General features: G+C 39.1%; 1 non-coding gene across 1 annotated transcript; it reads left to right on the forward strand.

Annotated features, from left to right (window-relative positions):
• Positions 1-1,176: 1,176 nt before the first annotated feature.
• Positions 1,177-1,251, forward strand: Trnas-cga (transfer RNA serine (anticodon CGA)). Its single transcript has one exon. It is a non-coding gene; the product is annotated as a tRNA-Ser (tRNA).
• The last annotated feature ends 10,102 nt before the right edge of the window (positions 1,252-11,353 follow it).

Below are 11,353 nucleotides of genomic sequence, written 5' to 3' on the forward strand. Positions count from 1 at the left end.
ACTCCTGAAAGAAAGGATATTGCGGAGACATGGCTTAGCCACAGCCTGGGGGATGTTTCCAGAATGAGATTTTCACTCTGCAGCGGAGTGTGCGCTGATATGAAACTTCCTGGCAGATTAAAACTGTGTGCCCGACCGAGACTCGAACTCGGGACCTTTGCCTTTCGCGGGCAAGTGCTCTACCAACTGAGCTACCGAAGCACGACTCACGTCCGGTACTCACAGCTTTACTTCTGCCAGTATCCGTCTCCTACCTTCCAAACTTTACAGAAGCTCTTCTGCGAAACTTGCAGAACTAGCACTCCTGAAAGAAAGGATATTGCGGAGACCTGGCTTAGCCACAGCCTGGGGGATGTTTCCAGAATGAGATTTTCACTCTGCAGCGGAGTGTGCGCTGATATGAAACTTCCTGGCAGATTAAAACTGTGTGCCCGACCGAGACTCGAACTCGGGACCTTTGCCTTTCGCGGGCAAGTGCTCTACCAACTGAGCTACCGAAGCACGACTCACGTCCGGTACTCACAGCTTTACTTCTGCCAGTATCCGTCTCCTACCTTCCAAACTTTACAGAAGCTCTTCTGCGAAACTTGCAGAACTAGCACTCCTGAAAGAAAGGATATTGCGGAGACATGGCTTAGCCACAGCCTGGGGGATGTTTCCAGAATGAGATTTTCACTCTGCAGCGGAGTGTGCGCTGATATGAAACTTCCTGGCAGATTAAAACTGTGTGCCCGACCGAGACTCGAACTCGGGACCTTTGCCTTTCGCGGGCAAGTGCTCTACCAACTGAGCTACCGAAGCACGACTCACGTCCGGTACTCACAGCTTTACTTCTGCCAGTATCCGTCTCCTACTGTGAGTACCGGACGTGAGTCGTGCTTCGGTAGCTCAGTTGGTAGAGCACTTGCCCGCGAAAGGCAAAGGTCCCGAGTTCGAGTCTCGGTCGGGCACACAGTTTTAATCTGCCAGGAAGTTTCATATCAGCGCACACTCCGCTGCAGAGTGAAAATCTCATTCTGGAAACATCCCCCAGGCTGTGGCTAAGCCATGTATCTGCAATATCCTTTCTTTCAGGAGTGCTAGTTCTGCAAGTTTCGCAGAAGAGCTTCTGTAAAGTTTGGAAGGTAGGAGACGGATACTGGCAGAAGTAAAGCTGTGAGTACCGGACGTGAGTCGTGCTTCGGTAGCTCAGTTGGTAGAGCGCTTGCCCGCGAAAGGCAAAGGTCCCGAGTTCGAGTCTCGGTCGGGCACACAGTTTTAATCTGCCAGGAAGTTTCATATCAGCGCACACTCCGCTGCAGAGTGAAAATCTCATTCTGGAAACATCCCCCAGGCTGTGGCTAAGCCATGTCTCTGCAATATCCTTTCTTTCAGGAGTGCTAGTTCTGCAAGTTTCGCAGAAGAGCTTCTGTAAAGTTTGGAAGGTAGGAGACGGATACTGGCAGAAGTAAAGCTGTGAGTACCGGACGTGAGTCGTGCTTCGGTAGCTCAGTTGGTAGAGCACTTGCCCGCGAAAGGCGAAGGTCCCAAGTTCGAGTCTCGGTCGGGCACACAGTTTTAATCTGCCAGGAAGTTTCATATCAGCGCACACTCCGCTGCAGAGTGAAAATCTCATTCTGGAAACATCCCCCAGGCTGTGGCTAAGCCAGGTCTCCGCAATATCCTTTCTTTCAGGAGTGCTAGTTCTGCAAGTTTCGCAGAAGAGCTTCTGTAAAGTTTGGAAGGTAGGAGACGGATACTGGCAGAAGTAAAGCTGTGAGTACCGGACGTGAGTCGTGCTTCGGTAGCTCAGTTGGTAGAGCACTTGCCCGCGAAAGGCAAAGGTCCCGAGTTCGAGTCTCAGTCGGGCACACAGTTTTAATCTGCCAGGAAGTTTCATATCAGCGCACACTCCGCTGCAGAGTGAAAATCTCATTCTGGAAACATCCCCCAGGCTGTGGCTAAGCCATGTCTCCGCAATATCCTTTCTTTCAGGAGTGCTAGTTCTGCAAGTTTCGCAGAAGAGCTTCTGTAAAGTTTGGAAGGTAGGAGACGGATACTGGCAGAAGTAAAGCTGTGAGTACCGGACGTGAGTCGTGCTTCGGTAGCTCAGTTGGTAGAGCACTTGCCCGCGAAAGGCAAAGGTCCCGAGTTCGAGTCTCGGTCGGGCACACAGTTTTAATCTGCCAGGAAGTTTCATATCAGCGCACACTCCGCTGCAGAATGAAAATCTCATTCTGGAGAAAGCAGATTCTCCATTAAATGGTCTTTTGGTACAGATTGGACACCACATGCACTTTACTCAATAACGAATGTTCGGAATGTGATATATCTTCGTGTTTAGGTATCTTCTTCATTTGCTTTATATTTTTTATAGCCTTATTGCAGTGGTCACTAAAAATAATCAATGTGCTGCACAAATTGTGGTACATGTTTCTTTCCTCTCAGCAGGGAGATTCCGTTTCGTGACTGCTATAATTGTTCTACCATCGAGTGTGATTTTGTTGGATGGGAACTACCACTCCGAGCATTCTGACGATTGTAGTTATTAGAAAGACTTTTTTCTTTTGCTAGGTGCTTCCGTTGATTGATACCTTAATCACATATATTCATCAATTTCACAGTGGAGTAATGTATTTCATTTGTGAAATGTTGGTAAATGTTTGTTGTTTACGAGAGGGTCATCTGGTTGTATGGCCAGAAAGCTGATTCTCCTTTCAATGTTCTTATGGTGCAGATTGGACACCACATGCACCTTACTTAATAACGGCTGTTAGGAATTTGATAAATCTTCTTGTTTTGGTATCTCCTTCATTTGCTTTAGATTTTTAAAAATGTTATTCCAATGGTCACTAAAAATGCTCAATGTGCTGCATAAATTGTGGTGCATGTTTCTTCCCTCTCGGCAGGGACATTCCGTTTCATGACGGCTATATTTGTTCTACCATTGAGTATGATTTTGTTTAATGGGAACCACCACTCCGAGCATCCTGAGTATTGGAGTTATTAGGAAAGACTTCATTGTTTTGGTAGGTGCTTGTTTTGATTATTTCCTTTATCATTTATATTCATCAATTTCACAGTGGGTTAATATATTTGAATCGTGAAATGTGGTTATGTGTTTATTGTTTACAGCAGGGTCATCTGGTTGTATGGCCAGAAAGTAGATTCAGCATTCAATGGTTTTTTGGTGGAGATTGGACACCAAATGCACCCTACTGAACACCGAATGTTCGGAATGTGACAAATCTTCTTGTTTAGGTATCTCCTTCATTTGCTTAATATTTTTTAAAATCTTATTTCAATGGTCACTAAGAATAACAATGTGCTGCACTAATTGTAGTACATGTTTCTTCCCTCTCAATAGGGAGAGTCCGTTTTATGACTGCTATGTTTGTTCAATCATCGAGTGTAATTTTGTTGGATGGGAACCACCAGTCCAAACATTCTGATGATTGGAGTTATTATAAAGACTTTTTTCTTTTGCTTGTTGCTTCTTTTGATTGCTACTATTGTCACTTATACTCATCAATTTCACAGTGGAGTAATGTATTTGATTTGTGAAATGTGGGTAAATGTTTGCTGTTTACAGCACATGCACTTAACTGAATAACGAATGTTCGGAATTTGATAAATCTTCTATTTTAAGAATCTCCTTTAATTGCTTTATATTTTTAAAAATGTTGTTGCAATGGTCACTAACAATAATCAATGTGGTACATGTTTCTTCCGTCTCAATAGGGAAATTTCGTTTCATGACTACTATGTTTGTTCCACCTTCGAGTGTGATTTGTTGGATGGGAACCACCACTCTGAACATTCTGACTATTCGAGTTATAAGGAAAGCCTTCTTTGTTTTGCTAGGTGTTTCTTTTGATTGTTACCCTTCTCACTTATATTCATCAATTTCACAGTGGGTTAATGTATTTTAATCGTGAAATGCGGGTAAATGTTTGTTGTTTACAACAGGGTCATTTGGTTGTATGGCTGCAAAGCAGATTCTCTCAGCAGGGAGATTCCTTTTAATGACTGCTATGTTTGTTCTCCCTTTTAGTGTGATTTTGTTGGTTGGGAACCACCAATCCGAGCATTCTGACGATTGGAGTTATTTGAAAGACTTTTTTTTTTTTTGCTTGGAGCTTATTATGATTGATACTGTTATAACTTATATTCATCAATTTCACAGTGGAGTAATGTATTCGAATCGTAAATGTGGGTAAATGTTTGTTGTTTACAGCGGGGTCATCTGGTTGTATGGCTCGAAATCAGATTCTGCATTCAATGGTATTTTGGTGGAGATTGGACACCACATGCACCCTAGTGAACACCGAATTTTCGGGATTTGATAAATCTTCTTGTTTTGGTATCTCTTTCATTTGCTTTATATTTTTAAAAACTTGTTTCAATGGTCACTTAAAATAACAATGTACTGCACTAATTGTAGCACATGTTTCTTGTCTCTCAATAGGGAGAATCCGTTTCATGACTGCTATGTTTGTTCTACCAACGAGTGTGATTTTGTTGTATGGGAACCACCACTCCAAACATTGTGACAACTGGAGTTAATAGGAAAGACTTTTTTCTTTTGCTAAGTACTTGTTTTGATTAGTACTCTTATCGCTTATATTCAGTAACTTCACAGGGAAGTAATGTATTTGAATCGTGAAATGTGGGTAAATGTTTGTTGTTTACAACGGGGTCATTTGGTTGTATGGCCACATAGCAGATTCTCTCAGCAGGGAGATTCCTTTTAATGACTGCTATGTTTGTTCTACCTTTTAGTGTGATTTTGTTGGATGGGAACCACCACTCCGAGCATCCTGAGTATTGGAAGTATTAGGAAAGACTTCGTTGTTTTGCTAGGTGCTTGTATTGATTCTTTCCCTTATCATATATATACATCAATTTCACAGTGGAGTAATGTATTTGAATCGTTAAAAGTGGGTTAATGTTTGTTGTTTACAGCAGGGTCATCTTGTTGTAAGACCAGAAAACAGATTCTCCATTCAATGGGTTTTTGGTGCAGATTGGACACCACATGCGCTTTACTGAATAACGAATGCTCGGAATTTTATAAATCTTCTTGTTTAGGTATCTCCTTCATTTGCTTTATATGTTTCAAAATCTTGTTGCAATGGTCACTAAAAATAATCAATGTGCTCCACAAATTGTGGTACATGTTTCTTCCCTCTCAATAGGTGATTCCGTTTCATGACTGCTATGTTTGTTCAATCACCGAGTGTGATTTTGTTGGATGGGAACTACCACTCCGAGCATTCTTACGATTGGAGTTATTAGAAAGACTTTTTTCTTTTGCTTGGAGCTTTTTTTGATTGATACCCTTATAACTTATATTCATCAATTTCACAGTGGAGTAATGTATTTGATTTGTGAAATGAGGGTAAAGGTTTGTTGCTTACAGCAGGGCCTCTGGTTGTATGGCCAGAAAGCAGATTCTCCATTAAATGGTCTTTTGGTACAGATTGGACACCACATGCACTTTACTCAATAACGAATGTTCGGAATGTGATATATCTTCGTGTTTAGGTATCTTCTTCATTTGCTTTATATTTTTTATAGCCTTATTGCAATGGTCACTAAAAATAATCAATGTGCTGCACAAATTGTGGTACATGTTTCTTTCCTCTCAGCAGGGAGATTCCGTTTCGTGACTGCTATAATTGTTCTACCATCGAGTGTGATTTTGTTGGATGGGAACCACCACTCCGAGCATCCTGAGTATTGGAGTAATTAGGAAAGACTTCATTGTTTTGCTAGGTGCTTGTTTTGATTCTTCCCCTTATCACTTATATTCATCAATTTCACTGTAGAGTAATGTATTTGAATCGTGATCTGTGGGTAAATGTTTATTGTTTACAGCAGGGTCATCTGGTTGTAAGGCCAGAAAGCAGATTCTCCATTCAAGTGTTTTTTGGTGCCAATTATACACCACATGCAGTTTACTGAATAACAAATGGTCAGAATATGATAAATCTTCTTGTTTAGGTATCTCCTTCATTTTCTTTATATGTTTAAAAATCTTATTGCAAATTTCACTAAAAACAATCAATGTGCTCCACAAATTATGGTACATGATTCTTACCTCTCAACAGGGAGATGCTGTTTCATGACTGCTATGTTTTGTTGAAACATCGAGTGTGGTTTTGTTGGATGGGAACCACCACTCCGAGCATCCTGAGTATTGGAGTTAGTAGGAAAGATTTCATTGTTTTGCTATGTTCCTATTTTGATTGTTGCCCTTATCACATATAATCATCGATTTCAAAGTGGTTTAATATATTTGAATCGTGAAATGTGGTTATGTGTTTGTTGTTTACAGCAGGGTCATCTGGTTGTATTTCCAGAAAGCAGATTCTGTATTCAAAGGGTTTTTGGTGCAGATTGGACACCACATGCACCTTACTTAACACCGAATGTACATAATTTGATAAATGTTTTGTTTTGGGATCTCCATCATTTGCTTTATATTTTTAATAAATGTTATTACAATGTTCACTTAAAATAATCAATGTGCTGCACAAATTGTGGTACTTGTCTCTTCCCTCTCAACAGGGAGACTCCTTTTCATGAGTGCTATGTTTGTTCAAACATCGAGTGTGATTTTGTTGTATGGGAACCACCACTCTGAGCATTCTGACGATTGTAGTTATTAGAAAGACTTTTTTCTTTTGCTAGGTGCTTCCGTTGATTGATACCTTAATCACATATATTCATCAATTTCACAGTGGAGTAATGTATTTCATTTGTTAAATGTTGGTAAATGTTTGTTGTTTACGAGAGGGTCATCTGGTTGTATGGCCAGAAAGCTGATTCTCCTTTCAATGTTCTTATGGTGCAGATTGGACACCACATGCACCTTACTTAATAACGGCTGTTAGGAATTTGATAAATCTTCTTGTTTTGGTATCTCCTTCATTTGCTTTAGATTTTTAAAAATGTTATTCCAATGGTCACTAAAAATGCTCAATGTGCTGCACAAATTGTGGTGCATGTTTCTTCCCTCTCAGCAGGGACATTCCGTTTCATGACGGCTATATTTGTTCTACCATTGAGTATGATTTTGTTTAATGGGAACCACCACTCCGAGCATCCTGAGTATTGGAGTTATTAGGAAAGACTTCATTGTTTTGGTAGGTGCTTGTTTTGATTATTTCCTTTATCATTTATATTCATCAATTTCACAGTGGGTTAATAGATTTGAATCGTGAAATGTGGTTATGTGTTTATTGTTTACAGCAGGGTCATGTGGTTGTATGGCCAGAAAGTAGATTCAGCATTCAGTGGTTTTTTGGTGGAGATTGCACACCACATGCACCCTACTGAACACCGAATGTTCGGAATGTGACAAATCTTCTTGTTTAGGTATCTCCTTCATTTGCTTAATATTTTTTAAAATCTTATTTCAATGGTCACTAAGAATAACAATGTGCTGCACTAATTGTAGTACATGTTTCTTCCCTCTCAATAGGGAGAGTCCGTTTTATGACTGCTTTGTTAGTTCCACCTTCGAGTGTGATTTGTTGGATGGGAACCACCAGTCCAAACATTCTGATGATTGGAGTTATTATAAAGACTTTTTTCTTTTGCTTGTTGCTTCTTTTGATTGCTACTATTGTCACTTATACTCATCAATTTCACAGTGGAGTAATATATTTGATTTGTGAAATGTGGGTAAATGTTTGCTGTTTACAGCACATGCACTTAACTGAATAACGAATGTTCGGAATTTGATAAACCTTCTATTTTAAGAATCTCCTTTAATTGCTTTATATTTTTAAAAATGTTATTGCAATGGTCACTAACAATAATCAATGTGGTGCACAAATTGTGGTACATGTTTCTTCCGTCTCAATAGGGAAATTTGGTTTCATGACTACTATGTTTGTTCCACCTTCGAGTGTGATTTGTTGGATGGGAATCACCACTCTGAACATTCTGACTATTCGAGTTATAAGGAAAGCCTTCTTTGTTTTGCTAGGTGCTTCTTTTGATTGTTACCCTTCTCACTTATATTCATCAATTTCACAGTGGGTTAATGTATGTTAATCGTGAAAAGCGGGTAAATGTTTGTTGTTTACAACAGGGTCATTTGGTTGTATGGCCGCAAAGCAGATTCTCTCAGCAGGGAGATTCCTTTTAATGACTGCTATGTTTGTTCTCCCTTTTAGTGTGATTTTGTTGGTTGGGAACCACCAATCCGAGCATTCTGACGATTGGAGTTATTTGAAAGACTTATTTTTTTTTTTTTTGCTTGGAGCTTATTATGATTGATACTGTTATAACTTATATTCATCAACTTCACAGTGGAGTAATGTATTCGAATCGTTAAATGTGGGTAAATGTTTGTTGTTTACAGCGGGGTCATCTGGTTGTATGGCCCGAAATCAGATTCTGCATTCAATGGTATTTTGGTGGAGATTGGACACCACATGCACCCTACTGAACACCGAATGTTCGGGATTTGATAAATCTTCTTGTTTTGGTATCTCTTTCATTTGCTTTATATTTTTAAAAACTTGTTTCAATGGTCACTAAAAATAACAATGTGCTGCACTAATTGTAGCACATGTTTCTTGTCTCTCAATAGGGAGAATCCGTTTCATGACTGCTATGTTTGTTCTACCAACGAGTGTGATTTTGTTGTATGGGAACCACCACTCCAAACATTGTGACGACTGGAGTTAATAGGAAAGACTTTTTTCTTTTGCTAAGTACTTGTTTTGATTAGTACTCTTATCGCTTATATTCAGTAACTTCACAGGGGAGTAATGTATTTGAATCGTGAAATGTGGGTGAATGTTTGTTGTTTACAACAGGGTCATTTGGTTGTATGGCCACAAAGCAGATTCTCTCAGCAGGGAGATTCCTTTTAATGACTGCTATGTTTGTTCTACCTTTTAGTGTGATTTTGTTGGATGGGAACCACCACTCCGAGCATCCTGAGTATTGGAAGTATTAGGAAAGACTTCGTTGTTTTGCTAGGTGCTTGTATTGATTCTTTCCCTTATCATATATATACATCAATTTCGCAGTGGAGTAATGTATTTGAATCGTTAAAAGTGGGTTAATGTTTGTTGTTTACAGCAGGGTCATCTTGTTGTAAGACCAGAAAACAGATTCTCCATTCAATGGGTTTTTGGTGCAGATTGGACACCACATGCGCTTTACTGAATAACGAATGCTCGGAATTTTATAAATCTTCTTGTTTAGGTATCTCCTTCATTGGCTTTATATGTTTCAAAATCTTGTTGCAATGGTCACTAAAAATAATCAATGTGCTCCACAAATTGTGGTACATGTTTCTTCCCTCTCAATAGGTGATTCCGTTTCATGACTGCTATGTTTGTTCAATCACCGAGTGTGATTTTGTTGGATGGGAACTACCACTCCGAGCATTCTTACGATTGGAGTTATTAGAAAGACTTTTTACTTTTGCTTGGAGCTTTTTTTGATTGATACCCTTATAACTTATATTCATCAATTTCACAGTGGAGTAATGTATTTGATTTGTGAAATGAGGGTAAAGGTTTGTTGCTTACAGCAGGGCCTCTGGTTGTATGGCCAGAAAGCAGATTCTCCATTAAATGGTCTTTTGGTACAGATTGGACACCACATGCACTTTACTCAATAACGAATGTTCGGAATGTGATATATCTTCGTGTTTAGGTATCTTCTTCATTTGCTTTATATTTTTTATAGCCTTATTGCAATGGTTACTAAACATAATCAATGTGCTGCACAAATTGTGGTACATGTTTCTTTCCTCTCAGCAGGGAGATTCCGTTTCGTGACTGCTATAATTGTTCTACCATCGAGTGTGATTTTGTTGGATGGGAACCACCACTCCGAGCATCCTGAGTATTGGAGTAATTAGGAAAGACTTCATTGTTTTGCTAGGTGCTTGTTTTGATTCTTCCCCTTATCACTTATATTCATCAATTTCACTGTGGAGTAATGTATTTGAATCGTGAACTGTGGGTAAATGTTTGTTGTTTACAGCAGGGTCATCTGGTTGTAAGGCCAGAAAGCAGATTCTCCATTCAAGTGTTTTTTGGTGCCAATTATACACCACATGCAGTTTACTGAATAACAAATGGTCAGAATTTGATAAATCTTCTTGTTTAGGTATCTCCTTCATTTTCTTTATATGTTTAAAAATCTTATTGCAAAGGTCACTAAAAACAATCAATGTGCTCCACAAATTATGGTACATGTTTCTTACCTCTCAACAGGGAGATGCTGTTTCATGACTGCTATGTTTTGTTGAAACATCGAGTGTGGTTTTGTTGGATGGGAACCACCACTCCGAGCATCCTGAGTATTGGAGTTAGTAGGAAAGATTTCATTGTTTTGCTATGTTCCTATTTTGATTGTTGCCCTTATCACATATAATCATCGATTTCAAAGTGGTTTAATATATTTGAATCGTGAAATGTGGTTATGTGTTTGTTGTTTACAGCAGGGTCATCTGGTTGTATTTCCAGAAAGCAGATTCTGTATTCAAAGGGTTTTTGGTGCAGATTGGACACCACATGCACCTTACTTAACACCGAATGTACATAATTTGATAAATGTTTTGTTTTGGGATCTCCATCATTTGCTTTATATTTTTAATAAATGTTATTACAATGTTCACTTAAAATAATCAATGTGCTGCACAAATTGTGGTACTTGTTTCTTCCCTCTCAACAGGGAGACTCCTTTTCATGAGTGCTATGTTTGTTCAAACATCGAGTGTGATTTTGTTGTATGGGAACCACCACTCCGAGCATTCTGACGATTGTAGTTATTAGAAAGACTTTTTTCTTTTGCTAGGTGCTTCCGTTGATTGATACCTTAATCACATATATTCATCAATTTCACAGTGGAGTAATGTATTTCATTTGTGAAATGTTGGTAAATGTTTGTTGTTTACGAGAGGGTCATCTGGTTGTATGGCCAGAAAGCTGATTCTCCTTTCAATGTTCTTATGGTGCAGATTGGACACCACATGCACCTTACTTAATAACGGCTGTTAGGAATTTGATAAATCTTCTTGTTTTGGTATCTCCTTCATTTGCTTTAGATTTTTAAAAATGTTATTCCAATGGTCACTAAAAATGCTCAATGTGCTGCATAAATTGTGGTGCATGTTTCTTCCCTCTCAGCAGGGACATTCCGTTTCATGACGGCTATATTTGTTCTACCATTGAGTATGATTTTGTTTAATGGGAACCACCACTCCGAGCATCCTGAGTATTGGAGTTATTAGGAAAGACTTCATTGTTTTGGTAGGTGCTTGTTTTGATTATTTCCTTTATCATTTATATTCATCAATTTCACAGTGGGTTAATAGATTTGAATCGTGAAATGT

This window comes from Schistocerca gregaria, chromosome 9, assembly GCF_023897955.1.
Source record: "Schistocerca gregaria isolate iqSchGreg1 chromosome 9, iqSchGreg1.2, whole genome shotgun sequence".
Classification (NCBI taxonomy): domain Eukaryota; kingdom Metazoa; phylum Arthropoda; class Insecta; order Orthoptera; family Acrididae; genus Schistocerca; species Schistocerca gregaria.